The 24,163-nt window shown below is 44.2% G+C and overlaps 1 long non-coding RNA gene and 1 pseudogene across 1 annotated transcript in view; both read left to right on the plus strand.

Annotated features, from left to right (window-relative positions):
* The first annotated feature begins 1,172 nt into the window (after positions 1–1,172).
* LOC135051023 (uncharacterized) overlaps positions 1,173–24,163 on the plus strand; it is a 74,473-nt gene continuing 51,482 nt past the window's right edge. The window contains exon 1 of the long non-coding RNA XR_010241997.1: positions 1,173–1,252. This is a non-coding gene — a long non-coding RNA (uncharacterized LOC135051023). The remainder of the gene's footprint in view (positions 1,253–24,163) is intronic.
* Positions 20,874–20,989, plus strand: LOC135052397 (5S ribosomal RNA; annotated as a pseudogene).

Genomic DNA, 24,163 nt, shown 5'->3' on the forward strand with positions numbered 1-24,163 from the left:
ACAAGTTCAAGGCTCGTGGATATGATTATGAAGTACTGCAGCAACAAAAGCGACAGGTTCTAGGTATGTCTAGGTCTTAATTGCTTGAACCATCAGGACGTAGTAACAGTAATGTAATCCCTTGGGTGAGTACATTCACGGTAGCCAGCCCCATTATTAATCGGGCCACGAAAAGTTTTATGGCCGATTATAAAATCTGATAAGGAATTGATGTGTTTTAATGATTGTAGACCTATGGCCGCATTTAAACGTGGCCGTAACCTTAAGGATAGATTGGTTAGAACTGACATCTCTGGGAGAGGGATACCTAGACCCCCTAATGTATACTTCAAAAAACCAGGCTGCTACAGTTGCTTTAATTGTGTCACCTGTAAATATATGTCACCTTGTAAAAGTTTTAAACACCCTCATACTGACAAGATGTTCGACATTCGCCATGTGCTTACCTGTAAAAGTTTGCATGTGGTGTATATTGTTTACTGTCCCTGTGGTTTATACTACGTGGGACAGACCACCCGTGGATTTAAAGAGTGGATGGCCCTCCATCGGTCCAATATTAATTTATCTCTGGCAGGCAAAAGCATTGATCAACCTGTGGCACGGCACTTTAAAGCTAAGGGACATACGCTATCTCAGCTACAGTATTTCATGATTGATCATGTCCCGGAATCCCTGCGGGGTGGTGACCGTGGGAAAGCGTTGTTGCTGGCTGAAGCCAGGTGGATGTTCAGGTTGAACACCATTGCTCCACTTGGCCTAAATGAGAAAATTAACTGGAACAGTATTATGTGATGCATTCTTGGTTGTATAAATCTGTGCATGTTGTTTCAAGGTGCCTGGCTTTCTGTATAGGCTTGCATTTATTGATATAAGGTGTCAGACCTTGTTTTCTCATGCATATCTGTAAGACAGGCTTCATTGGCTCTGGAGTTTGTGACCATATTGAATGCTTTTCATATATGTAGGATGGTATATTATACATATGTTTTGGGTATTTGTGTTATATGTCATTACCTGTATTTTAATGTTATTGTTTATGTGTTTATTTATGTATGTCTGCAGCTGATTACCTGCGTGTACAGGGCGCCTGGAGCCGGATTCCCATGGTAACCGCTGGGCAGGAGTACAAGCCGGTTGTCTCTATGGCAACGGACGGAAGTCCCGGCCCGGAAGTGAGTCATTGTGGATGGACCCGGTCTGTGAGTGCGGCCAGGTGCAGGGAGCAGCGCTGATTGGCGTGGTTTAAGAGGGGGTAAGTTTTCTTTGTGTTTGTTCTGTCTGGTGTTGTCTGGAGGAAGGAGCTGTAGCTCCGAAATGTAAAAATAAAGCAACCAGCTATTTGCATTTTCAAACTCCTGTGAGTGCCGCTTATACCGCTATTGGACCGCTATATATATATATATATATATATATATATATACATATACAATGAAAGATTAAGACAAGGGCATCTCCTAGTGTGGTAAAACAACAACACTCATGCTGTGTATAAAAACTTCTACTTAAGAATAATGATGTATATCAGAACTATACGGAGAGTCTCAGCCAGCAGTTAATCAGATAAATCCAATTTAATTTCCACAATAAGCTCAAGAAAAACAAAAAACATTAATCCATAGCGTAATACTGTTTATACATGTGCTTCAGACTAAAAATGAATATGTACACTAGTTGCACCTATCTGATGCCCAAAATGTGTCAAAAAAGAAGCAACGTTGTCAGACTGGAAATGTCCGCTCTACGTGTTTCATCATATCCCCCATGTGGTGAATCCACAGACTTCAGAGTTGTTTGATATACTGTATGTAAAACAACGTGCAGTAAAAGACGAGTAAGTGCAGACAATACAGCTAATACTAGCGGTGACAATATTAACAACGTATTGTTGCACAATACTGATGGTGATTGGAATTATTTAATAGTATTGTTTGAACATACAACTGCTATGGGTTCCAGTGGTGAGGGAAGTCAGGCAAAGCTGTGCCATTCACTCCGGAAGCCTCTGCTCTTGTCCATCTGAGTGTGCATGTGGTCACCCATAACAAAATTGGAAGAGTTGAGCTATTAAGTGTTAGACCCCTTTGCGTGCGTATTAACATATTAAGTAGTCTATTCCTGAAGCAGTGAAAAGTGTGGAGAAGTGAGCCAGTGGAGAAGTTGCCCATGGCAACCAATCAGCATTGAAGTAACATTTATAATTTGCATACTATACAATTGTATGGACCAGCTCATTGGTTGCCATGGGCAACTTCTCTGCAGGCCCACTTCTTCACTCTTTTCACTGCTTCATGAATAGACCCCTTAGTGACAATTAAGCCCCTTTCACATTGCTAATGCTGGCAGAGCACACTATGATATCTGCAACAATATCAGACAGTTAGTTTTAAACAAAAAAATAAAGTGTTTACAATGTAGATGGAACAGTTTCTATGGGTCTGGTAAAAGACAAATATGCCATACAATCCCTATAATCTTGTAAAAGTTCCAGACATTCTAAGGAGAATTTCTCTAACGTCCTAGTGGATGCTGGGAACTCCGTAAGGACCATGGGGAATAGCGGGCTCCGAAGGAGGCTGGGCACTCTAGAAAGATCTTAGACTACCTGGTGTGCACTGGCTCCTCCCACTATGACCCTCCTCCAAGCCTCAGTTAGATTTCGTGCCCGGCCGAGGTTGGATGCACACTAGGGGCTCTCCTGAGCTCTTAGAAAGTTATAGTCTTAGAATTTGTTCTTTTCAGTGAGACCTGCTGGCAACAGGCTCACTGCAGCGAGGGACTAAGGGGAGAAGAAGCGAACTCGCCTGCTTGCAGCCGGATTGGGCTTCTTAGGCTACTGGACACCATTAGCTCCAGAGGGATCGACCGCAGGCCCAGCCTTGATGTTCGGTCCCGGAGCCGCGCCGCCGTCCCCCTTACAGAGCCAGAAGCAAGAAGATGGTCCGGAAAATCGGCGGCATGAAGACTCAGTCTTCACCAAGGTAGCGCACAGCACTGCAGCTGTGCGCCATTGCTCCTCTCACACACTTCATACTCCGGTCACTGAGGGTGCAGGGCGCTGGGGGGGGGCGCCCTGAGGCAGCAATAAAAACACCTTGGCTGGCAAAAATACCTCAATATATAGCCCCAGGGGCTATATATGAGGTAAATACCCCTGCCAGAAGTCCATAAAAAACGGGAGAATAGGCCGCGAAAAAGGGGCGGAGCCTATCTCCTCAGCACACTGGCGCCATTTTCCCTCACAGCTCCGTTGGAGGGAAGCTCCCTGGCTCTCCCCTGCAGTCTACAAGGGTTAAAAAAAGAGAGAGGGGGCACTAAATTTAGGCGCAGTATACATTATATATATAGATATAAAGCTATAGGGGACATAACTCAGTTAGTCCCTGCAGTATATAGCGCTCTGGTGTGTGCTGGCATACTCTCACTCTGTCCCCCCAAAGGGCTTTTGTGGGTCCTGTCCTCGTTTAGAGCATTCCCTGTGTGTCTGCAGTGTGTCGGTATGGCTGTGTCGACATGTTGAATGAGGAGGCTTATATGGTGACGGAACAGAGGCCGATATATGTGATGTTGCCCCCTGTGGGGCCGACACCAGAGTGGATAGAGAGGTAAAAGGTATTAACCGACAGTGTCAACTCCTTACATAAAAGGGTGGATGACGTAACAGCAGTGGGACAGCCGGCTTCGCAGCCCGCGCCTGCCCAGGCGTCTCAAAGGCCATCAGGGGCTCAAAAACGCCCGCTCTCTCAGATGGCAGACACAGATGTCGACACGGAGTCTGACTCCAGTGTCGACAAGGTGGAGACATATACACAATCCAATCCGTGACTTGATCCCGGCAATAAAAAATGTGTTATACATTTCTGACTTTAACCTCTATAAATGGGTTTTAGGTTTGGGGAGAAAAAACAGGCAGTGTTTTGTTCCCCCATCAGATGAATAAATGAAGTGTGTGAAAAGCGTGGGTTCCCCCGTTAAGAAACTGGTAATTTATAAAAAGTTACTGATGGCGTACTCTTTCCCGCCAGGAGGATAAGTTACGCTGGGAGATATCCCCTAGGGTGGATAAGGCGCTCACACGTTTGTCAAAAAAGGTGGCACTGCCGTCTTAGGATACGGCCACTTTAATAGGTACCTGTTGATAAAAAACAGGAGGCTATCCTGAAGTCTGTATTTACACACTCAGGTACTAGACTGAGACCTGCAGATAGTGCTGCTGCAGCGTGGTCGGTGACCCTGTCAAACAGGGATACTAGTTGGCAAACATAAAAACATATTAAAGACGTTGTCTTATATATGGGGGATGCACAGAGGGATATTTTGCCGGCTGGCATCCAAAATAAATGTAATGTCCATTCTGTCAGGAGGGTATTAGAGACCTGTCACTGGACAGGTGATGCTGACTTAAAAAGCACATAGAGAGCCTTATAAGAGTGAGGAATTATTTGGGGATGGTCTCTGGGACCTCGTATCCACAGCAACTGCTGGGAAGAAATAATTTTACCTCAGGTTTCCTCACAGAAAAAGGTACAGTCCTTTCGGCTTCAGAAAAGCAAGCGGGTCAAATGGCGCTTCCTTTCTGTACAGAGACAAGGGTAGAGGGAAAAAGCTGCACCAGTCAGCCTGTTCCCAGAATCAAGATTCTTCCCCCGCCTCCTGTGAGTACACACCATGACGCGGGTGCTCCACAGGTGTAGCCAGGTACGGTGGGGGGCCGCCTCAAAAATTTCAGCAATTAGTGGGCTCGCTCACAGGTGGATCCCTGTTTCTTCCAAGTAGTATTTCAGGGGTACAAGCTGGAATTAGAGATGTCTCCCCCCAGCCGTTTCCTAAAATATGCCTTGCTGACAACTCCCTCAAGCAGGGAGGCTGTGCTAGAGGCAATTAATAAGCGGTATTCCCAGCAGGTAATACTCAAGGTGCCCCTACTTCAACAAGGACGGGGTTACTATTCCACACGGGTTGGGGTACCGAAACCGCATGGTTCGGTGTGACCCATTTTATATTTAAAATCCTTGAACATAAAAAAATTCAAGTTCAAGATGGAATCGCTCAGGGCGGTTATTGCAAGCCTGGACGAGGGGGATTACATGGTATCCCGGGACATCAAGGATGCTTACCTGCATGTCCCCATTTACCATCCTCGCCAGGAGTACCTCAGATTTGTGGTACAGGATTACCATTACCAAGTCCAGACACTGCCGTTTGGACTGTACATGGCACCGAGGGTGTTTTATCAAGGTAATGGCCGAAATGATGATACTCCTTCAAAAAAAGGGAGTTGTAATTATCCCGTAATTGGACAATCTCGTTATAAGGGCGAGGTCCAAGGAGCAGTTGGTAGTCGGGGTAGCACTATTTTGGAAAGTGCTACAACAGCATAGGTGGATTCTAAACAGTCCAAAGTCACAGCTGGTTCCTATGACACGTCTACTGTTCCTGGGGATGGTTCTGGACATAAACCAGAAATAGTGTTTCTCCCGGAGGAGAAAGCCAAGGAGTTGTCATCTCTAGTCAGAGACCTCCTGAAAACCAAAATAGGTAGCGGTGCATCATTGCACGCGAGTCCTGGGAAAAATGGTAGCTTCTTACGAAGCAATCCCATTAGGCGGGTTCCATACAAGAACTTTTCAGAGGGACCTGTTGGACAAGTGGCCTGGATCTCATCTTCCGATGCATAGGCTGATAACCCTGTCTCCAAGGACCAGGGTATCTCTACTGTGGTGGCTGCAGAGTGCCCATCTTCAAGAGGGCCGCAGGTTCGGCATACAGGACTAGGTCCTAGTGACCATGGATTCCAGTCTTTGAGGCTGGGGGGCAGTCGCATAGGGAAGAAACTTCCAGGGACTTTGGTCAAGTCAGGTTATTTCCCTACACATAAATATTCTGGATCTGAGGGCCATTTACAATGCCCTGAGGCCAGCAAGGCCTCTGCTTCAAAACCAGCCGGTACTGATCCAATCAGACAACATCACGGCAGTCGCTCATGTAATCAACAGGGCGGCACAAAAAGCAGGATGGCGATGGCAGAAGCCACAAGGATTCTCCGATAGGCGAAAAATCATGTGTTAGCACTGTCAGCAGTGTTCATTCCCGGAGTGGACATCTGGGAAGCAGATCTTCTCAACAGACACGACCTCCACCCGGGAGAATGGGGACTTCCTCCAGAAGTCTTCCAATAGGATTGTACACCATTGGGAAAGGCCACAGGTGGACATGATGGCGTCCCGCCTTAACAAAAAGCTAAAAAAGATATTGCTCCAGGTCAAGGGACCCTCAGGCGATAGCTATGGACGCTCTGGTAACACCGTGGGTGTACCAGTCGGTTTAGGTGTTCTCCCCTCTGCCTCTCATACCAAAGGTACTGAGAATAATAAGAAGGCGAGGAGTAAGAACGATACTCGTGGATGGCCAAGAAGAGCTTGGTACCCAGAACTTCAAGAATTTATATCAGAGGACCAATGGCCTCTGCCACTCAGTCAGGACCTGCGGCAGCAGGGGCCCTGTCTGTTCCAAGACTTACCGCGGCTGCGTTTGACGGCATGGCGGTTGAACGCCGGATCCTGAAGGAAAAGGGTATTCCGGAGGAAGTAATTCCTACGCTTACTAAAGCCAGGAAAGTGGTTACAGCAACTCATTATCAACGCATATGGCGAAAATATGTTGCATGGTGTGAGGCCGAAAGGGCCCCAACAGAGGAATTTCAACTAGGTCGATTTCTGCATTTCCTGCAAGCAGGAGTGACTATGGGCCTTAAATTGGGTTCCATTAAGGTACAGATCTCGGCTCTGTCGATTTTCTTTCAAAAAAGAACTAGCTTCAGTACCTGAAGTTCAGACATTTATAAAAGGAGTGCTGCATAGTCAGCCCCCGTTTGTGCCTCCTGTGGCACCTTGGGATCTCAACGTGGTGTTGAGTTTTCTTAAAATCACTTTGGCTTGAACCACTAAAAACCGTGGATCTGAAATATCTCACATGGAAGGTGGTTATGTTATTGGCCTTGGCTTCTGCCAGGCGAGTATCAGAATTGGCGGCTTTGTGTTGTAAAAGCCCTTATTTGATTTTCCATATGGATAGGGCAGAATTGAGGACTCGTCCCCAATTTCTCCCTAAGGTGGTGTCAGCGTTTCACCTGAACCAGCCTATTGTGGTGCCTGCGGCTACTAAGGATTTGGAGGACTCCAAGTTGCTAGACGTTGTCAGGGCCCTGAAAATATATGTTTCCAGGACGGCTGGAGTCAGAAAATCTGACTCGCTGTTTATCCTATATGCACCCAACAAGCTGGGTGCTCCTGCTTCTAAGCAGACTATTGCTCGTTGGATTTGTAGTACAATTCAGCTTGCACATACTGTGGCAGGCCTGCCACAGCCAAAATCTGTCAATGCCCATTCCACAAGGAAGGTGGGCTCATCTTGGGCGGCTGCCCGAGGGGTCTCGGCTTTACAACTTTGCCGAGCAGCTACTTGGTCAGGGGCAAACACGTTTGCAAAATTCTACAAATTTGATACCCTGGCTGAGGAGGACCTGGAGTTCTCTCATTCGGTGCTGCAGAGTCATCCGCACTCTCCCGCCCGTTTGGGAGCTTTGGTATAATCCCCATGGTCCTTACGGAGTTCCCAGCATCCACTAGGACGTTAGAGAAAATAAGAATTTACTCACCGGTAATTCTATTTCTCGTAGTCCGTAGTGGATGCTGGGCGCCCATCCCAAGTGCGGTTTATCTGCATTACTTGTACATAGTTATTGTTAACTAAATCGGGTTATTGTTGAGCCATCTGTTGAGAGGCTCTATTGTTTCATACTGTTAACTGTGTTTCATATCACGAGTTGTACGGTGTGATTGGTGTGGCTGGTATGAGTCTTACCCGGGATTCAAAATCCTTCCTTATTGTGTACGCTCGTCCGGGCACAGTACCTAACTGAGGCTTGGAGGAGGGTCATAGTGGGAGGAGCCAGTGCACACCAGGTAGTCTAAGATCTTTCTAGAGTGCCCAGCCTCCTTCGGAGCCCGCTATTCCCCATGGTCCTTACGGAGTTCCCAGCATCCACTACGGACTACGAGAAATAGAATTACCGGTGAGTAAATTCTTATTTTATGTCTCTGGTTGTTAAAAAATCTTGTTATTGAATTGCTGTATTTAATGAAAACACCCATTTGCTTTAAACTGCTCTGTGTGTTGGACAGACAGATTTTTTTTATTTTTTTTATTTTGAAATGTCACCAAAATATAAATGAATTATCCATTATTATAGTTTTCAATATAAAAGCTGCAGTACAGTAAAGCAAATCAATTCATTTAAACCAATTTTATTAAGCTGAAAATAAGGTCTTACTGTATAAAAGATCTCTGGCTCAAACATTAAACTTAGAGATCATGCCAACTACAGTAATCTTGTCCAGTGATTAAATAAAATTAAGTGGCATTTTGTCCTATATCTGTACAGAGGGATCTGTTCATGTAGTTAATAAAAAAAAAAGGGATTGTTATTATTCGCTATATATTGCATCAGTTTGATGTGATATATAGCTTTGATAAGTAGCAATACTTACCTTTCCGGCGACGCAATCTGGTATCCAGGGCTCTGGCGATGCAGTTTTCTCCTGCAGTCCTCTCCAAGATGTGCAGTAGGCAGCCAGGTCCTGTTCTGTGCATGCACCAGCAGATGAGGTCCCGGGAGGCTGCAGTGACTCCTTGGAGATGAAGGGTTGGAGCAAGTGCTGGGTGCTAGGCAGAGAGCAGAGAAGCATTGAGAATTTTTGCATTGCACTGGGGCCTGCCGTTATAAAGGGCCCACAGCTGCCAGCTTTATGATGAGTCAGGCTGACTCATCAGTACATTGCCATGCCACCACTCTGTGGGCTGTGATAAAGAGGACATGGTCCAGCCGGAGGAGAAGAGTCATTTTTTCATCTCTCCCCAGTCCTCCTCTCTGCTTCCTGAGTGACTGGGACTGTGTGTTGAGGAGGTGGCAAGGGATATGTTGTCACAATCTTGTGAATATTCCAGATTAAAAATGGGACAGATGGGACTACAGCTCCAGGCCTCCCCATAAAAATAGGCCCATCCAGGGGCACATCATGAGTGGAGGGGGCCCATGTGCAGTCTGTCCAGATCCCCTCCCCTCATCTCTAGCAGGCAGTAAAGCTCTGAGTGCTGATAGACTCTGGGGCTGTGTTCGAGTCTACTACGCATGTGCAAGTCTCTGGGGAAATGGTGCAGCTGCCATTTTCCCTACCGCGCATGCACAAAATGCAGCAGAAATGGCTACCATGCCATTTTCCAGCACTGCAGGTGTTGACTCTGGAAAGGTATGTATAGAAGAAATGGGTGCACAGTGTGCGGTATGGGTTCTCTGTTACTTACCTTTTTTTTTTTTTTTGCTTTACTCCCACCTCAGAGTCAGGCCCACAAGGTTCAAGGCTATAAGGTTACTCATCCCTTTTAATAAATGTGGTTAGTGGCTTGTTCCCTTGTCGTCTTTAACTATATGAGTATGTATATTCCTACATGCAGGTAGAAGTTGCCAGAGTCAATCCCTGGTTGACCCTGTATGGAAATACAAACTGAAGAGTGAGATTAATTCAGCACAATGTTGAGAAATTCCAGATACATCCCTAGCCATGCAGTTTGCCCTCCATATGTGGTAGCCCACTCCAACAAGTCTATCTCCTCAAGGTTCTACCTCCTGAATATCTATGGATGGCACAGATTGTCTGTTGGATCAATCTTCTTGGACAAAACTGCCAGGATTGCCAGAATTCCCCAGGCACAGTAAAAAACAATATATCTCCAATAGTTAAGTTTATTAAATTAACTGCAAAATTTTAGTTTTCTTTAGTTCAATAATATAAAGGTTCATACAATTATATAGAACAACAAACTGGTACAAAGTTCAAACACATAACAATTATAGTCAACACCTAGTAACTATAGGGTTTACTCCATATAACAGGATATGTACAGTATGCCTGCGGGCGTGGGTGACAGCAGTCGAAATCCCAATACCGGTATCCTGACATTTGGGCAGAATACCAACGCCGGGACTCAGACATGACTCGAAATGCCGATACTGGAATCCCAACTGCCAGCATCCTGACTGTAAATATGCTGCAGAATCTTAAGGTGGGTACACACCAGTAGATATATCTGCAGATCAATTGATCTGCAGATATATCTATGGACGGATCGGGCAGTGTGTTGTGCATACACACTGCCCGATCCATCGGGGACTGACCTCATGAACTGGGCGGGCGTGTACACACGCCCGCCCAGTTCAGCTGTCAATCACCGCCGGCCGCCGCAGCATGTGTATGGATGGTCGGCCGACCGCCCCGTACACACACAGCAACGCGCCAATATATCGTTAGATATATTGGCCGTCGGCTGTGCTGTGCGGACGACGCGATACGTCTGTGAACGACGGAGTTCACAGACGTATCGGCCGTACACACTGGCCGACGCTCCCGCGATATATCGGCCGTTCAAGAGAACGGCCGATATATCGACCAGTGTGTACGGACCTTTAGGGTTAGGCTGAGGGGAGGGGAAGGGGGGGGGTTAAGTTTAGTCACTCTCGGGGACGGTTAGGGTTAGGCTGTGGGGAAAGGGAGGGTTAGGGTTAAGCTGCGAGGAGGGAGTTAGGTTTAAGCACCCCCTGGGGAGGGTTAGAGTTAGGCTGTGGGAAGGGGGTTTTAGGTTTAGGGACCAACAGAGAGCGTTAGGGTTAAGCCGCGGATGGTGGGGGGATAGGGTTAGGCTGCGGAGAGGAAGGGTTAGGGTGGGTTGGTGGGGAAGGTAAGCATACTTACTCTGATTTTCTCCATTGGGATTCTGCTGTCAGTTTTATGACTACCTGCATCCCGACCACTGGTAAAACATATCACACCCCTTATAACAGCTATAAACAACGTGATTAATTAACCATCCCATACATAACAAAAATAAACAATGTACAATTAATTTTGGCAAACCTATATACTATTAACACCTTGCATTCAGTATATGGCAAATATATCTTTTGTACACACAATGAAGTAAATTGATTGGAGCTGGGTCAAAAGTTCCATGCGGTAAATTGTTGTAACTGTGTTTGGAGGACTGTGAAACATGTGATGATAGAGACCTCAATCTCAATAATTACATTGGGTATACTTGTAACTAGGTTAGGAAAAATAATATCAAAGGAACTCTTTGTTTTCAGACCCACATTAAGTAAAATTATATTTCTTCCTATATGTCAGGCTGCCTGAACTGACACTCGCTGTTAATATCTCTGTGTCACAAAATGCAGTCTTACCAATCATCCAGGAAGTGCTTTGGTCCATTTATCCCGCTGTATCCGGGCATCTTAGAGCCGGACTCTTGCCCTCAGGCGCATCCTCGCTGCTGACCACGGTGACTGGGATCCTCCGCAGCGGCCATCATCACCAGTGCTGTCTGGGCCTATGGATGCTGTCTCTCCACAGATGCCTTTCTAGGGAGCATCCATAGTGTCCGGTCAGCTGACCGGACTGTACACCAATCGGGAGCCTGCTTGCAGTCACGTTAGTGTACCAGCCAATCCTCTGCCTGGCTCAGGTATAAAGCTAGAGAACCTGAGTTGAATCTTGGTCAGTGCTTTGTTGTCCTCAGCCTGTGTAGAGCTCCCGCAGAGACTTCCTGTTTCAGCATTCTAAAGACATCAGAGTTACTCCATCTACTCTCTCTGACTCTGGCTGTGGCTGTGGCTGAGTCCTGGTTACCAGCCTTCCTGCCCTGCTTGCACTCCAGAGCTTCTGGATAACTGTGTCCCGGCTTCATAGTCTCTGCAAGCTTCTCAGTCTTTTGCACGTCAGTGCTTCAGGATTAGCCGTGTCCCAGTTTCCCAATTTCTGAAAGCTTCTTCAAGTCTTCTGCAGGTCAATGCTTCAGGATTAGCCATGTCCCAGCTTCGCAGTTTCTGCAAGCTTCTTCAAGCCTTCTTCACGGCAGTGCTTGAGGATTAGCCGTGTCCCGGCTTCCCAGTTTCTGCAATCTTCTTTAAGTCTTCTGCACACCAGTGCTTCAGGATAAGCCATGCCCCAGCTTTACAACTTCTGCAAATTCTTCAAGTCTTCTGCACGCCAGTGCTTCAGGATAAGCTGTGCCCTGGATTTACAACTTCTGCCAATTCTTCAAGTCTTCTGTATGCCAGTGCTTCAGGATAAGCCATGTCCCAGTATTACAACTTCGGCAAACTCTTCAAGTCTTCTGCATGCCAGTGCTTCAGGATAAGCAGTCGCTCCAGCTTTACAACTTTTGCAAACTCCTCAAGTCTTCTGCATGTCAGTGCCTCAAGGTAAACCGTGTCGGGCTTTACAGTTTCCGCAAGATCTCTAAGTCTTCAGCATCCCAGAGCTCCAGGATTAGCCAAGTCCCAGCTTCTCATATTCTTCTTCTATTTGTTCTTCAAGAACGCTAACTCATCTGTGCTCCATTGCTAGCTGAACCTCAGCCTTACTGCATTCACAGTCATCCCTGGTTGCTGTATACTAGCTCTTGCTTCAGAGCTTCTACAGTTATTCACCTTCTCTAAAGATCACCATCTTAACCCCAACAGCAAGTAGATCTCCGCATCCATCATTAGACATACACCTCTCAGTGCCACCAGTGGGCAAGCATTTCCTTGCTATTGTTAACAAATCTGTTATTATTGCTTTCTTAATATTCCATTAACCATATTACTGCCGTATCCTGTATGCAGAGAAACTATATTAAAAAACTTCAATTCTTTCCATGGCTCCAGAGTGTAAACCCTGAAACCAACCCTTGTCTGGGTCCATCAGTCGCACACTGACACTCTGTCTTTGTATGCACAACAGCAATTAAAAAAAATGTGTCCTCTGAGGACAGTAAAAAATATGTTTCCCTCTCTCTCCTAATCTCTCTTTTGGTGAACAAATATGGAATAACTCTTCTGCGGAGTTTAGTACTGATGGGCTCTGGAAAGTTCTTCTCTCTTGTTTAGGATAATCAGTGTCATTAATTAGCAAAGGTTTTATATGACACAGACAGGAATCTAAGTATGGAATAGGAATATTTTGGGGTCTTTCCTCGCTTAATATTTTTGGTGATGAGAATGGGTCCTATTATTTTCTCTAACTCATTTTTTAAGCGGCTACTGTGAATATGAAATTTCCTTTGCAAATTAAACTGATTGCTTTCTGTCAGGTACATTTCTGGTCAGCACTGGACAGCTCCCAAGTCTCCAGCAGTCACAGCTCTCCTCAGATTTCAGCAGGTTGAGAAGCAGACTTCTCCCTTCTCTCAACCCACAGGGAGTGTCCCAATGACATCTTCAGTCAACATTGAAGGGCAGGCTCTCCTCCTCCCCGAGGTATCCTCCCACTCAGTCTGTCTGGTATTCTGCCTGCTTATACTTTGAGGTGAAGGGAGCCTCCCCCAGATCCTTCCTCTCATGGCTCTCTTGGCCAGACACTCCCCACACTGCAGCATGAAATGCTCAGGTGGGTCACTCCACATATGCTGCTGCTACTCCATCTCCACCAGCCACTCGCTGTCACGCTTTGGGCATGAAGTTATTTCTGTTAGAGGGGAAGCCAGCATGTAGGTCACTAGCGCAGGCCTCCACCTTGCTCTTAGCAGAAGGTGCTAATGAGCTAGCAAAGAATGTAGCCAGCAATGGGGTTCCAAAGTACCAGACTGCCCCAGTAATAAATTTATTACCACACACCCACTGTAAAACAAATAAAACATTAAACTACACTGATATTAAATATAGAAGCATCCTTGGTAAGGAAACATTAATCTGTCACAATTTAACAATTATAGCACTTTACAGGACATTATACAGGCATTACCTTCAGGGTATTACACATATGCATTGAGGCAGCTGGTCATTAAGGGGCTACATAAAAATGACACTTAAAAAAACCTACAAGTTTAGCTCCACTGTAACTAAAGGCATTCTATCTAATCCCAAAATTCTCATTGCTAATGCATAGGTTTTTTGGGGAGAAAAACACTGCAAAATATGGTGATTGTTCAAACGCCATTGCCATCTAGCTCATCCATCAGTCTAGGTCTTGCCATTCACACAGCCTTTATAGTGTCAGAAGCTGATGGCTGGTACTTTATCTCTCTCTACTTTATCTCTTTCCAATGTTAAATATATTTCCACTATACCAGTGGTTCCCAAACCTTTTTGAGTCACGGCACTCTCGAGTATCAGAATTTGTTTCACTGCACCCCTAGGCCAAAAGTTTATTATTGAGGAATTTTGAAAGAAATATTAAATTAATTAATTTGTGTTTTATATACAGTTTCATTGTTAGATTCAATTGTGTGGTGAGGGACAAGATCTGCTTTGTCCACATATTTTATGATTGGCATCCACCAGCACTGGTTTTGAGGACCAGAACTAATTTGAATTGTTCCTGAACCACCATACCAAGGCAGCCATGCAAGTGTCCCTTGGCACCCCAGGGTGCCTAGGAACACATTTTGAGAACCACTGTTTAAAATGCTAAAAAGCAACTTATTCCTTGGAATTGTTTTCAGGTGTTGATATGCATGTATACAGTAAAATAAGAAGTATGTATTACTTGTTTGTATTGTGGTTTTGCAGTGAACATTATTTGAAGAATAATTAACTTTAAATCTGTTAAAATAATTTGTTTTTGCTATAAAATAAGACCATGTTCTAGAGATGCAATCAAAGTAACAAAATGGTTTTAAAACATAATTTTTAAAAAGGTTATTGCATATGGCCTAGTGGACTGTATGTTTTTGCTCTGGATGTTCATATGTCTTTTCATATTTGTCTGCTCTTTCGATGTATTTCAATAAAAATGTATTCTTTAAAAAAAAAAAGGTTATTGCATTTATTTATTTACTGCAATTGCAAATGTAACTACATTTCTACATTCCCTTGAGCAGGTGCATTTTGTAGATTTTGCCAATGTTTTTTTTTTTTTAAGATTTACCACATCCAAAGTAATTGTAACTATAGCCATTTTATCTACATAAAGGAGTAAATACAGTACATATTTGCCCTACTGTATGAATATTTCTTATCTATACACTACTGCCCTGAAACAATATCTTTGAATCAATAAGTATTCATACTATCGCACTTTGTTTTGTTTTTTTAAATATTTGTTTTTTCCAAAGTCAAAGAATGACATAGACATCCAACCACAGAGAGAACTTTTGTTTCTCATCTCTAAACCATCCTTCTGCAGAACAGAGTCAGTTGACAAACAGATGTATGCACCTTTTGAAAACAAACATATTAGGTATTAGTAGTGCACCCATATGCAGTATTTATGTATGAAAACTGTACATATGAGAATACATCTGCATATGATGAGTCAGACATGTAGTTTCTCAAGATAAATTCAACTCATAAAACTGTAGCATTTTGCCTGATGTACAACTTATGCTCTGAAACAGTGTAGAAATACACAAGAGACTGTGTTATTAATAATTCCAAAGGTTACATTTTCAATATCAAATGTAAATATATACAAACAATATGATACAAATATAAATTAAACAGAAATATTTTTCGTTTTCACGTGTAATTACATACAATCTTGTTTTCTTGCATTCCAAGTGGAAATTCCAACTTTGTATAATTTAGCACTAATAATTAGCTTGGGAAGTCAATGCTCAATCAGTCAAACAGAAGTAGCTATAAAGTATTGCTGATATTCCTCATCATGATTGTGCATCAATGCATCAGCCCCCAGCCTCCTAAAAAGCTTTTTTTGAATGAGTGCATGTCTATTTGTGGCACAATAACATGAGAATGCTCTTACTGTACTGTGCCTACATATGCCTGCCTCTTTTTCACCTCCCCAGCCACAGGAAATGTAAGTCGATGTTACAAAAAAACTGTATATGTGTATGTTTAGCCTACATTATACTCCACAAAATTCGTAGGGTACAATGATTATGTCTCGAACCTGCGTTTTCCCAAGAGGCTCACTTAGGTAAGCGCCTATATATCAGTACAAATAAATAAGATACAGTACATAAGAGTGTGGTAGTTTGTGCTATAATTATTGTATCTGTTGTTATTTTTTTGTGTGTTATGTAATTAATAAGTTGCTCACATGTTGCAATATCCAGGCATAGTGCCAAATAATTTTAATTTATTTCCAGAGGTAATCTTCTTGTCAGTTTGTTTATATTGTTTACATGGCATTGCTGTATCTTCTGGACTAGCCAATCTGTGTATGACCTCAGGGATAATGACTTGTTCTGAGCAAGTCTGTTATACTGTTATTACAGCTTCTAGCATAGGCACCATTCTGAAGGGATTAAGTGGCATTCAATTAAGTCCTCTCACCCACTAACTATAATATACCAGAGGTCCACCATTAATGCTTAGTCTGTCCCTATAAGAGTTAAGGGGTTTTCACCTAGGGCAAATACTATTTTGCTATAAATTCTGCACTAGATACACAAAGTAGGCAGCTGACTCATAGGTTTAACCTGTACTATGCTGGCTGTGTGAATGTCTCTGTTTTGATATGCAACCAAAGGGGTTACCGTCTGATTATTGTGCTCCCTTTGATTTCTCCATAAAATTTACTACCCTTCCGCTCCACTGTCTTGGGATGCCTGTCAACGAAGGTCTCTGCATTTGAGTCGATCTCCTTTCTCCACAGCTGCTCCCCTCTTGTGACACTTATGAAAGCAGGCTCACTGTGACCTGTGCCAAAGAAGTTCCAGCTCTGTGGTGGTGACCACCGATACACCCCAGCAAAAAACCTGGCAGACACAGGACATTGGCTAGTCTCTCCAACAAATCGCCTCCATGGCACCTCCTCCTTAAGTGTGAGTGCAGCAGGAGATTGTTCCCTCAGGACACTCTCCCCTCACTCCAAATGCCTAGAAAGTCTCACACTGGCATTTAATTTAGTTCCTGCATGCACTCTGCTACTACAGTCAAAACCAACTTGGAGTAGTTAGATCTTTCTGGACTGTCCCTTAGCTTAAGCCCAACATAGTGGTATGAGGCAGCCCTGACAATATGCTCTACTCATGTCTTCCTTACATTTTCAGCATGTACATTTGTATTTCTCTAACAGCACAGAAATATTACAGTAAAATATGTTAATGAATGTGAAAACACATACTTCTATACTGCGATCATATAAATAGATGCAGTAAACAGTATAATTACGTTAACTGCTATCTGAAATAATGGAGGAGGCTATACATCTCTTCAATATATATATATATATATATATATATATCAAACAGACTTGAGGGCGCTTACATGTATGGTACTGTGATTTTACAGAGGACGTAAAATAGAACAACTGTATTTTGGGGGTCATTCCAACCCGATCGCTCGCTGCAGTTGTTCGCAGCGCAGCGATCGGTTTGGAACTGCGCATGCGCGAGTGCCACAGTGCGCCAGCACATGCCGGATGGCCGAAGGCCATCGTTCCCTAGCGATCGCCTCTGCCTGATTGACAGGCAGAGGCGGTCGTTGGGTGGGAGGGGGTGGCACGGCGGCATTTGGCCACCGTTTTGGGGGCGTTGTCCAGCCAACGCAGGCATTTCCGGACCGTGCGGGGGGCAGGCCGCAGCGGCTACGTGACATCACATGCAGCCGCTGCGACCAGGGGCAGTGACGAGCTACTCCAGGTCAGCCACAGGAGCTGCACTGGCCGGGAGATACTCAACAAGTACAAAAGTATCGCCGCTGTGCAATGTTTTTGTGCTTGTGCGGGGGGGGGGCAGGCAGACATGTGGGGCGGGCTAGCCTTGTGCTGGGCATCCCCCCACATGTCTGGGAGCATAATCATAACTGTGCTAAATTTAGAACAGCTACGATCAACTTGGAATGACCCCCTTTATTGTTTAGATAAAGTACCCCTGATGAAGTCCCAATAGGGATGAAACGCGTTGGTTTGATCTATTGTTCTAGTATTGTATCGTATGTTTCAACAAAGAAATACACTAAAAACTGAATGTAAAAACAGATATATCCGAAGGCGTCCTCTGTAAAATCACAAAGACATATTATGTTTTATTCTGTACTTTTATGAATACATTTTATTCTATGTAATTGAAAATTGTTTTGTTTTAACTGATGTACTAATATTATTGAAACAGTACCATACATGTAAGCGCCCTCAGATCTGTTTGTTTGCTGGTCTCCCCCGAACCTTTGCTAACCGGAGGTTCTTCTAGAGGTGCTGCTCTTTCATTCTCTTAGTGCAATTGGGTACCCTTCTTTTTTCTTTTATATATATATATACATATACATACAGCAGCAGAACCTCGGCACTCTGGACTTACAGAAACACTTGCTTCAGTGCCTTCCTTGTGGGTGTATAGCAAACCCACCAGTATATCCACACAGCAAAGCAGTCAGCACTCAGTCTGGAAAAATGTTAAAAGTGCATAAAACCCCTAGGGTGTGCTCTTTATTGTACAGGTAGGTGACGGGGACTCACCCCTTCTTCAGACAATAAAGAGCACACCCTAAGGGGTTTTATGCACTTTTAACATTTGTCCAGACTATGAGTGCTGCCTGCTTTGGTGTGTGGAGATATATATATTGTGACTGGAGGTATATATCCCCCAGGTTTCTTACCTATGTCTTTTAAAAACCCAGCATATTGTGCTTAGAGATTTTGGCTTTTGGTAAGGGTCCTGGGGTTGGCTATGAGAGGACAGGGCAGGTTCTCCATCCATGTAGGCCTAGTGAGTTAGGATTATCCTGTGTTTAGTTAGTGCCAGCCATCAAGGTATTGTATTTTGATGTTTATTTCTGTTTTGTTGCACAAAAAACTTGTTAAGGCCAGAGGCACCAAACCAACAGACTTGTGTGATCTCTCAGCTGCTGCACACTGCCATCTACCCCAGGATATGGTACTTATTTCCCTGACCCTTCTTCACGTGGTAGAGAAGTTGCTTGCATGATCTGCACATAAGTAATGTGAGCAGCAGCTTTAAGAGCCCTGCAGAAAGTGAAACTGCAGGTGCGATATGCTGCAGAGGCTTTTTCACAATGTGACATGCTGGGAGCTGTGGTGCCTCACATGCAGAAGCAAGTCCAAGTGGTGCTTTGTCTGCAAGATTGTGGAAAACTGTGGTTAAAGGGACAGACTCACCCTTTTTGGGAACCAGTAATGAAACATGTCCTGAATGAAAGTGGCTACAAAATTACTGGAAAAACCTAATAACTTGGAGAACATTTTTATGGCCTTGCTACAAGCGAAAGCAGTGCAGTAGGAAGCCACCAGGGTCCAACAAGAATCCAACAGGCAACATCAATTGGAGGTTGAGGAGAATCAGAGTCAACAGCACTAGTCTTGTTCAATTATTAAATATGTGGTGCTGCATCTCGAAGCACAGCTTGAAAATGCTTCCCAAATGTCCCAACCAGCTCCAACTCCATACGGACTAGTCATTCCCTTTAAAAAATGACAGAGACTGATGAAGTTGAAGCATATCTGACTATGGGCCTAATTCAGAGTTGATCGCAGCAGCAAATTTGTTAGCAGTTGGGCAAAACCATGTGCACTGCAGGTGTTGCAGATATAACATGAGCAGAGAGAGTTAGATTTGGGTGTGGTGTGTTCAAACTGAAATATAAATTGCAATGTAAAAATAAAGCAGCCAGTACTTACCCTGCACAGAAACAATATAACCCACCTAAATCTAACTCTCTCTGCAAATGTTACATCTGCCACACCTGCAGTGCAACATGGTTTTGCCCAACTGCTAACAAATTTACTGCTACGATCAACTCTGAATTACACCCTATGTTTGAGAAGACAACCGAGCAATAGAGTTAGCCTAAAGGACAGTGGGCCTGCCCGCTATCACCTGAGTTAAGCAGTGCAGAAGTTTTGAACTAGAAAAAACTAAACACAGAAATTCTGATTCACCTGGGATTTATAGTGTCGATCTGAGGGCAACGTGTGCATTGCTGGGTGTGTTACATGAACAAACTTTCCGCTCACAAATGCATGACCTCATCCACCTGACCTAAAAATGGTTACAAGCAGAACATTACAAAAAAAGCAATTTAGGCTGCGCTAGATTGTTTATATGAAATAACAATAATATCTGATAATTCAATATTTAATTAAAAAAGAGTATATTTAATATAGGAATATAAACCATCAATGATAGTTCCAAATAATAACATTTAAAAAGTACACATGATAGAATCAATAAAACCAGGGTTACCCATAGGCCAGGTGTTTGGATGGTATTGAATTAGGAAAGTCCGTTCCAAATTTGTTCCCCTAGTAGTTAATATGTCCAGCAACTGCAGATTTTAGGAGGTGTATATATCCAAATTTATGGCTTTTACCGCTAGAGGATGTGTTGCTCCAAGATGGTAAATGATGAGCTCCTCATGCAGTGCGGTAGGCAAAGTTCGGCACTTCAGCCAAATAGCAGACACCTTCCGGTATGGATCTTTGTGCTGGAATGTGGTAGGGGATGGTCCGGACGTATCAAGCAAAGTTCCTGGCGTGGGTCCCTGTAGCCTGACGCGTTTCGCTGCACTAGGGTGGCAGCTTTTTCAAAGGTGTTCATGGATAAGACATGTGGGGTTTATATACCCATTTCAATATGGTGGCTGATTAGCACCTGGAACTAATGTGGCAACATTTATCAGATAATCAACAAATAATGAAACATATTTATAAGGAAGACAGACCTACTTCTCTCATAGTGGGAAAACACAGGTTAGGTTGTAGTTTTTATCACATTTTATAAGATATTAAAAATTACATCTGTTTATAATCACTGAAAGAGACCAGGAAGTACAGAGATTAGTAACCAATCAGGGATTTTGTTGGGGCTTAGATTACTATGGAAACCTTTCTTTAGGCACTCTGATTGGATAGGGACGATATAGGAAACGCACCACACTGGATACGCCCAATCTCATCTGATCTTGGAAGCTAAGCAGTGTTGAGCCTGGTTAGTACTTGGATGGGAGCCCACCTGGGAATACAAGGTGCTGTAGATACCAGGGAAAATTATGTGCGTTTCCTATATCGTCCCTATCCAATCAGAGTGCCTAAAGAAAGGTTTCCATAGTAATCTAAGCCCCAACAAAATCCCTGATTGGTTACTAATCTCTGTACTTCCTGGTCTCTTTCAGTGATTATAAACAGATGTAATTTTTAATATCTTATAAAATGTGATAAAAACTACAACCTAACCTGTGTTTTCCCACTATGAGAGAAGTAGGTCTGTCTTCCTTATAAATATGTTTCATTATTTGTTGATTATCTGATAAATGTTGCCACATTAGTTCCAGGTGCTAATCAGCCACCATATTGAAATAGGTATATAAACCCCACATGTCTTATCCATGAACACCTTTGAAAAAGCTGCCACCCTAGTGCAGCGAAACGCGTCAGGCTACAGGGACCCACGCCAGGAACTTTGCTTGATATGTCCGGACCATCCCCTACCACATTCCAGCACAAAGATCCATACCGGAAGGTGTCTGCTATTTGGCTGAAGTGCCGAACTTTGCCTACCGCACTGCATGAGGAGCTCATCATTTACCATCTTGGAGCAACACATCCTCTAGCGGTAAAAGCCATAAATTTGGATATATACACCTCCTAAAATCTGCAGTTGCTGGACATATTAACTACTAGGGGAACAAATTTGGAACGGACTTTCCTAATTCAATACCATCCAAACACCTGGCCTATGGGTAACCCTGGTTTTATTGATTCTATCATGTGTACTTTTTAAATGTTATTATTTGGAACTATCATTGATGGTTTATATTCCTATATTAAATATACTCTTTTTTAATTAAATATTGAATTATCAGATATTATTGTTATTTCATATAAACAATCTAGCGCAGCCTAAATTGCTTTTTTTGTATATCTCTTGTGGGAGTGACTTCCCGTTTTTTATGGTTGCTGCTTGACAGAGCACCCCATATCCAAGCGCCCGAGAACTTTGGATTATTCCTCTCTTCCACACAAATACAAGCAGAACATTAACTGGACCCCAGATGGTGAAAAGAGTTGCTATGGACTGTTATTTGAGGTCCCTGCTCATGACTTTGCGCAAGTGGGTGAGCCATGGGGAGCCTAAGCCTAATAGTGCACTGCTGGAAAACCTGGTAAGACTGTTGTGTGGTAAAAAATGCTCCTGGGCGGTTAAGGGATCTCAAAAACGAAGAGACTGTGGGGGCAATTCAGATTTGTTAGCAAACCAAAAAAGCACACTAAAGGGCAAAACTATGCTGCATTGATTTGGGGGGTTATATTGTTTCTGTGCATGGAAAATACTGGAAATTTAGATTCCAGTTTGAATACATCCCATCCACATTTAAATCTCTATATACATGTTACATCTGCGTCACCTGCAGTGCAATATGGTTTTCTGCTGCGGGGTACACTGGGCTCCACAAGGAATGGACAATGGGGGGTAGAGTAGGATCTTGATACGAGGCACCAACAGGCTCAAAGCTTTGACTGTTCCCAGAATGCATAGCACCGCCTCCTATATCACCCCGCCTCCCTGCACAGGATCTCAGTTTTGTAGTTGGTGCTGCAGTAGCAGGCACTTAACAGAGGGGCTGCTCCAGGCAGCCCTAAGAAGAGCATTTTTTCTGAGGAAAAAAGTGAAGACTTCAAGGGCAGCAGCAGTGCTACATGTCAGTGGAAATTCACGGCTGCAGCTCCGGCTCTCCCCAGCGGCGCTGTACACTCCCAAACCCCCTAACTACAGCTGGAGGCTCCGGTTTTCTTCTTGTCAGGCACACACGACGGGAGCTCTCCGGGATCGCGTGGCCACGCTTCGGGAGGTGGTAAGTTTGGTCCCGCTTGCGGGACCCGGTCTTTATCGCGATCCGGCGCCGTCAGTGGTAGGCAGGCCGCGCGCGCTGGCAGTGGACACTGTGGCAGTACAGGCGATCCTACTAGATCACCAGGGCATGGGACAAGTCAGGTTTTCTCTATAAACCGTTTTATTAGAACCCGCAGTACCCGGTGGTTTTGCCAGCAGGGGGATAGAGCTTGGACCTGAAGCCCCTCCCCCAGCCCCAGGGCGCCATTTTCTGCAAATGTTCCCGCCCTGGAGCTGAATATCTGTCTCTCCCTCACTCCCTGGCAGTGTCTGCTGCGCCATTATCCCTCAGCTCACTGTTCCTGGGACTGCTTGGGCAAATCCTCCTATGTAAAGCCGCCTGGTTGTCAATACTGTGACTTTACAAGACACTTAAGTATTCTACCTGCCTTTTTTAGTCAGTGTTAGTTAAGAAAGAGTGCATTTAGTCAGGGTTTCCTAGTACAATTACCCTGTGATATACATCCAGTTCTTACTGTGTACTGTTATATCTATTGTTATATAGCTGTGTAAGCTAGTTCAGTGCAGTATTATTGTTAGTAATAACCTCTGCATTGTACAAACTGTGACTATTTGTGTGTGCTTTTGATAGCTGAGTGGTGTCCATTTCGTGTCTTTCACTCAATCTGCTATCCCTATATTCTATAACCTGAGGGGGCTTGGTGCATCAGGTTTTATCTAATATAGGATTTTCACAAAGATATACTGTATTACGTATTTTTCTCTGTGATTTAGTCCCCATATCTCTCCTTTATCTCTGCTGGTGCTGACTACACTGCGCAGGGGTTTGGGCTAGAGGTATCGTGCTGCTGACAAATTGTACTGTGTTACCTGATACTGCAAGTTATATCATGTCTGCTTCTGAGGGTAACGGTTCTGGGGCTAAACACACTGCCAGTGTTGCTGAAGCCGCAGATACCTATGAGGAGAATATAGCAGCTTTGGGCTCTGGTTCTGGGGGCTCCTTGCCCCCCAGTGGGACTGTGGCAACAAGGGCAAATAATGACCCGCCGCTGGCCGCTTTTTCCACACTTCTGCATACGCTAGTTCATAAACTAACACACCCTATGGGACCCCCAATGCCAGTACAACCGTTTGTGGTCCCTGCAGCTAACCCACCGTGGGCGGACAATTTATCTGCTCAAATAAAGAAGTTGAACCAGTCCCTGACCACTAAAAAGTCTGACCGTCGCTCACCTACGTCCAAGGGGTCCTCTAAGCGAGCGCTTGTCTCCTCACAATCCACTGCTGTCACTGACACTTCGTTGGATGAAGACGACACTTTCACTAACCCCAAAGGTTCTGACTCAGATACGGC

This window comes from Pseudophryne corroboree, chromosome 2, assembly GCF_028390025.1.
Source record: "Pseudophryne corroboree isolate aPseCor3 chromosome 2, aPseCor3.hap2, whole genome shotgun sequence".
Classification (NCBI taxonomy): Eukaryota; Metazoa; Chordata; class Amphibia; order Anura; family Myobatrachidae; genus Pseudophryne; species Pseudophryne corroboree.